This window comes from Salvelinus sp. IW2-2015, linkage group LG28 (genome assembly GCF_002910315.2).
Source record: "Salvelinus sp. IW2-2015 linkage group LG28, ASM291031v2, whole genome shotgun sequence".
NCBI classification, from domain to species: Eukaryota; Metazoa; Chordata; class Actinopteri; order Salmoniformes; family Salmonidae; genus Salvelinus; species Salvelinus sp. IW2-2015.
The window spans coordinates 18,077,514-18,083,513 of NC_036868.1; the positions used below are offsets into that span (position 1 = coordinate 18,077,514).

The 6,000-nt window shown below is 38.1% G+C and overlaps 1 long non-coding RNA gene across 1 annotated transcript; it reads right to left on the reverse strand.

Annotated features, from left to right (window-relative positions):
• Positions 1–3,162: 3,162 nt before the first annotated feature.
• Positions 3,163–3,630, reverse strand: LOC139023236 (uncharacterized). Its single transcript, XR_011474383.1, has 2 exons — positions 3,463–3,630; positions 3,163–3,233 (listed from the first exon to the last, which is right to left on the reverse strand). It is a non-coding gene; the product is annotated as an uncharacterized lncRNA (long non-coding RNA).
• Between the last annotated feature and the right edge of the window lie 2,370 nt (positions 3,631–6,000).

The following is a 6,000-nucleotide window of genomic DNA, read 5'->3' on the forward strand; positions in this document are numbered from 1 at the left end:
CTATGAGGTCTACCTGTGTTGATTTTAAGCTACCGGACCAACCGGAAGTGGTTAAAACACCCAAAAGTGCCTGATATACATGACTTGCAATTTTGAAAATCACTGCATTCAACCTTATGTAAGATGCATCAATTCTTAACGTATAGACTAAAATTCAGGATCTGTAACCAGCATACCCAACAAGATATGTGTTTACCTATAGCTCCTGTGCCAACCGGAAGTGCCTTAAAATGGTGCATGGTGCTGTTTCGAAGGGTTAAAAAAGTCAGATCTTTCCAAAACTTAAGTGTGTGATTAGGCAACCTTCAGAACGTAAATCAGTCATTTCTCAAACAGATGTCAAAGAAAAGCTCTCACACACACAGCAGGGATGGAGTGAAAAAGTACGGTGCTTAAAGCCACACAAAGCCGACAATGGCATGACCATTATCTCTAGGCCGTGCCGAGTTCAACGAGATGCCCGCTTGACCGTAGCTCATTCGGTCTGGCCACAGCGACAGTGACAGAAGACAGAGCAAAATAACTTTTACCTCAATGTCAATTTCATTTGCTTTTGGGAGACAGAGAGAGAACCGTTAAGGTTAGAAACAAATTCACCTCAGGAATGTTCTTAAGGTCCTCCCGATCTGTGCAAGCCTAACCTTGACCTTGTGGCATTAACCCTTAACAGTGAAAACAGGTTTTTACATCTCACAGTTTACATTGACATCTCTCTCCATAGGAATACATTGACTGCACCTCCAAATTCAACCTGAAGCCTATGTGGGTTATGAAGGTCTTAGGAACCTGTCTTTGATGTCAGTCCATCAGGCCATCATAAGGTCTACCTGTGTCGATTCTAAGCTTCCTGGAYCAACCGGAAGTGYTTAAAATCACCCTAAAAGTGTTTGCAATACCCAACCTGCAGTTTGAGAGAAATAGTGCATTCAGRCCTATGTAAATCACTGAGTTCTTAATGTATAGACTTAAAACTCAGGATTCTGTAAAAGCCTACTCCAATGAGGATATGTGTTTACTGTCAGCTTCCTGTGCAAACCGGAAGTGCTATAATTGGTGTCAAAAGAGCTGTTTCGAAGGGTTAAAAAAGTTAAATCTTTCCAAAACTTCATATTTGTGATTAGGCAACCTTCCTGAACTGTAAATCAGTCATTAGTCCCATCAGATTTCAAAGAAAAATMTACACACCCWAACAGAAATGATGGAGGGACACACTGAGGGGCTAAGAGGCAGACAGTGCCTGTGGTAGTTACTTTTGTTCCAACTTTTAAAGAACCGTTAGACCTAGAGTTCTGAAAATTTACAAACCTGTTCTAGACCTCAGGTCGATTGTGCACAGTGAATTATGTGGCTCTAGAAGGTTCTCGGATCGATAAAAAGCCTCGTGTATTTGCCATGTTTTCAATTCATTTTGACCTCAACGAAACTGCCGACGTTTAGAAAAGTCCCAGAGTCTCAAGACTAGGTGCATTTAAACCGGCTCGGCCCATAGAGACAAACCCCAACAAGCCTGTTCGATTTTGTATTTCTAAAGTATTTAAAGTATTTAAAGAATGCACGTTAAATTTGCAATATGATTCAACACATCATATTGCAAAAGTAACAGTGTGTGTTATGTTTGCAATATGATTCAACACATCATATTGCAAACGTAACAGTGTGTGTTACTTTTGCAATATGATGTGTTGAATCATATTGCAAACATAACAGTGTCTGTTACTTTTGCAATATGATGTGTTGAATCATATTGCAAATTTAACGTGCATTCTTTAAATAAACCCTATGTGGGTTATGAATGTCTTATGAACCTGTCTTTGATAACAATCCATCAGGCCACTATGAGGTGTGTGCCACTATGAGACTTAAAACTCAGGATTCTCTAAGAGCATACCCCGATCAGCATATGTCTTTACCTATAGCTTCCTGTGCCAACCGGAAGTGCCTTAAAATGGGGTCATAGGTGCTGTTTCGAAGGGTTAAAAAAGTCAGATCTTTCCAAAACTTTAAGTGTGTGATTAGGCAACCTTCATGAACTGTAAATCAGTCATTTCTCGAAACAGATGTCAAAGAAAAGCTCACACACACACAAACAAGTCCAAACTGTTTGTGCACCTGGCATTATTTTTAGGTTACCAGATGCCCTGGTTGAAACTGCGTTTAGGGGGCATCCAGACTTCCAACCCGCTCTGGGACACTGTTCGACGGACAAAAATCAGTGGGTGTTGGCCTGAGTGATTTATGGAGGTTTTCCAAAAAGTCAGAAAATATTCTGTTTTTTTTCTGAAAAATATTTTTTGTTTTTTATTCTCGAGTCAATGGCCTGAGTGATTTATGGAGTTTTTCCAAAAAACTCGAAAAATATTCTAAGTCCAAACTTTTCGTGCACCTGGTATTTTTTTTAGGTTACCAGATGCCTGGATGAAATTGCGTTTAGGGGGCATCCGGATTTCATACCCGCTCTGGGAGCACTATTCGACGGACGAAAAACATGGGTGTTGGCCTGAGTGATTTATGGAGGTTTTCCAAAAAAGTCAGAAAATATTCTGTTTTTTTTCTGAAAAATATTTTTGTTTTTTATTCTCGAGTCAATGGCCTGAGTGATTTAGGAGTTTTTCCAAAAAACTCGAAAAATATTCTAAGTCCAAACTTTTCGTGCACCTGGTATTTTTTTTAGGTTCCAGATGCCTGGATGAATTGCGTTTAGGGGGCATCCGGACTTCCATACCCGCTCTGGGAGCACTATTCGACGGACGAAAATCAATGGGTGTTGGCCTGAGGGATTTATGGAGGTTTTCCAAAAAAGTCAGAAAATATTCTGTTTTTTTTTTCTGAAAAATATTTTTATGTTTTTTATTCTCGAGTCAATGGGGTCTGGCCTGAGTGATTTAAGGAGGTTTCCCAAAAAAGTAAAAAAAATATTTTTCATGTTTTCATGTCATTTTTCAAAACGGTTTTAAATGCTTTTAGGTGTCATCCAGACGTCCATGGGAGCACTATACTACGGCCCCAAATCAATGGTGCTGGCCTGAGTGATTTATGGAGGTTTGGGGGGTGATAAGTACAAGTAAACATTTATAAAAAATGATGATAGTAAAATGTGACTAAAGTATTTTCATACAGTTCTTAACATGTGTAATTGACGTAAAAATCGAAAGAATTTCAAAAAACGGTCCAGAAAGCACTTTTTTAAATGGAATATATGTTTTTTCCACATTTTTAACATTTTTGACTTTTAACTTTTGACTTTTGACTTCCTATGAAATACATTCCAAATGCCAAAAACATATTCCTTAAGTCAAATAAATTAAAAAAATTATGTAGTAAAATTGACAAAAGTATTTTCATACAGTTCTTACATGTGTAATTGACATAAAAATCGAAAGAATTTCAAAAACGGTCCAGAATGCACTTTTTTAAAGGGGGTGATACGTTTTTTCCAAATTTTTGACATTTTTGACTTTTGACTTCCCTATGAAATCACATTCCAAATGCACAAAACATATTCCTTAAGTCCAAATAAATATGTCAAAAAATTATGTTAATAAAATTTGACAAAAGTATTTTCATACAGTTCTTACACATGTGTAATTGACATAAAAATCGAAAGAATTTCGAAAAACGTCCAGAAAGCACTTTTTTAAAGGGGTGATATTTTTTCCAAATTTTTGACATTTTTGACTTTGACTTTGACTGCGCAGCGTTGTCATAGGACATAATGAATTTATTGAACAAGACAAAAACGAACTATACTTGAATAACTAACAAAATAACAAACGACGTAGATAGACCTGGACATGCGAACTTACATACAACGAAGAACTCACAAACAGGAAAATGACTACACAAAAGAACGAACGTACAAACAAACCGAGACAGTCCCGTGTGGCACGACAAACACAGACACAGGAGACAACCACCCACAACAATCAATGTGAAAACACCTACCTTAATATGGCTCTCAATCAGAGGAAATGAAAACCACCTGCCTCTAATTGAGAACCATATCAGGTCACCATTTACAAACATAGAAACACATAACATAGACTGCCCACCCAAACTCACGCCCTGACCGACTAACACATACAAAAAAACAGAAAACCGGTCAGGAACGTGACACCCTGCTTTAAAGTCTTCCAATTGTTTCAATTTTTGTTAGTCGTTTGTACGGGAAACGCATGGTGTACATTTTCCAACTAAATGCTTACTTGCAGGTTCCTTCTCAACAATGTAACAACAATAAGACATAATAAAATATTAGAATATGAACATATAGTAAATGGCTTAGTAGAATAGAATAAACATTTTTGCATAATTATAATACAGGAAGGCACAATCTATAGTCCAATATTTACACGTGTATTAGGGAAGGGGGGGATGGAGGGCAGTGTGGGTAGCAGAAAGTATTCACAACCCTGGACAAATTTTATTTTGTTACACCCTGAATTTAAAATGGATTAAATGTAGATTTTGTGTCACTGGCCTACAAACAATACCCCATAATGTCAAAGTAAAGGATGTTTTCATACATTTTTACAAATGAATGAAAACCTGAAATGTCTTGAGTCAACAAGTATTCAACCCTTTTGTTATGGCAAGCCTAAATAATTTCAGGAGTAAAAATTTGCTTAACAAGTTATAAATGACTGTAACGTTGGGTGAGTGAAATGAATGAGGAGTCAACTGCAGAGAGCGAAATGTATGGGAAAAACGCTTTAATGTCCTTCGGAAAAAGTAACAGGTCCAAACATGGGTGAATGCCCAAAACACTGGCGCAACACAAATCCCAAAACCTTGTTACCAGCACAGGACAGCGAAACCCAAAAACAGACACGTAACATCACCACACGTAACAACTAATAAGCCCGCACAAACACTAGCGGGCAAAACGAACCTAAATAGTACCCATCCCAAAACCCCAACAAGGAACAGGTGAAAACAATTAGACAAACATAAACGAAAAGAAAAAAGGGATCGGTGGCAGCTAGTAGACCGGCGACGACGACCGCCGAGCGCTACCCGAACAGGAAGGGGAGCCACCTTCGGTAGTATTCGTGACAATGACTTTAAAACAGTTAGAGTTTAATGGCTGTGATAGGAGAACACTGAGGATGGATCAACAACATTGCATTTACTCCTCAATACTAACCTAAATAACAGTGTGAAAATAAGGAAGCCTGTACAGAATACAAATATTCCCGAAACTAAAGTAAAACTGCAAAAAATGTGGCTAAGAAATTAACTTTATTTTCACACTGTTATTTAGGTTAGTATTGAGGAGTAAATGCAATGTTTTTGATCCATCCTCAGTGTTCTCCTATCACAGCCATTAAACTCTAACTGTTTTAAAGTCACCATTGGCCTCATGGTGACATCCCTGAGCGTTTTTCTTCCTCTTCGGCAACTGAGTTAGGAAGGACGCCTGTATCTTTGTGGTGACTGGGTGCCAGTTCTTTGGAGCCAGTTCTCCCTCCAGAATTAGACTCATGACAATAAATGTCAACCGGCTATTCAGTATATGACCTCAGTATCAATGTTGTTACTGATTCCATTGTGACAGAGTGATACTGTGCAACAGAATGACGGCACAAACAGTCTTTTCTGTTACCAAACTTTGCATCTGCACTGTTCTTCAAGTAAATGTGTTTTTGTAAAATGCAGAGTGGAAATTGTTAAAAGTAGTCATTGTGCCTAGAGTTTGTTTATCTTTGCAATCAGTGGTTTTTGTTTGACATACATTTTAAAGTGAAAGATCTGAGTCAGTGTCACACTGTTACAGTGGAATGTCCTCGGTATGTGTACAGATTAGATCTCCGTAGTAGTCCTATAGTGCTTCTTACATGATCATTCATTATTCTCATTATCCAGTCTCTCTAGCCTACATGTTACTCTCCCAGGGCTCAGAAGTATCTCAAAAAGCCCAACATAATGGACAAAAATGTTCACTTGTGCTCTGAAAACACTTCCTGGTCAGTTGTTATTTTAACATGACGTCTCGGCGAGCGA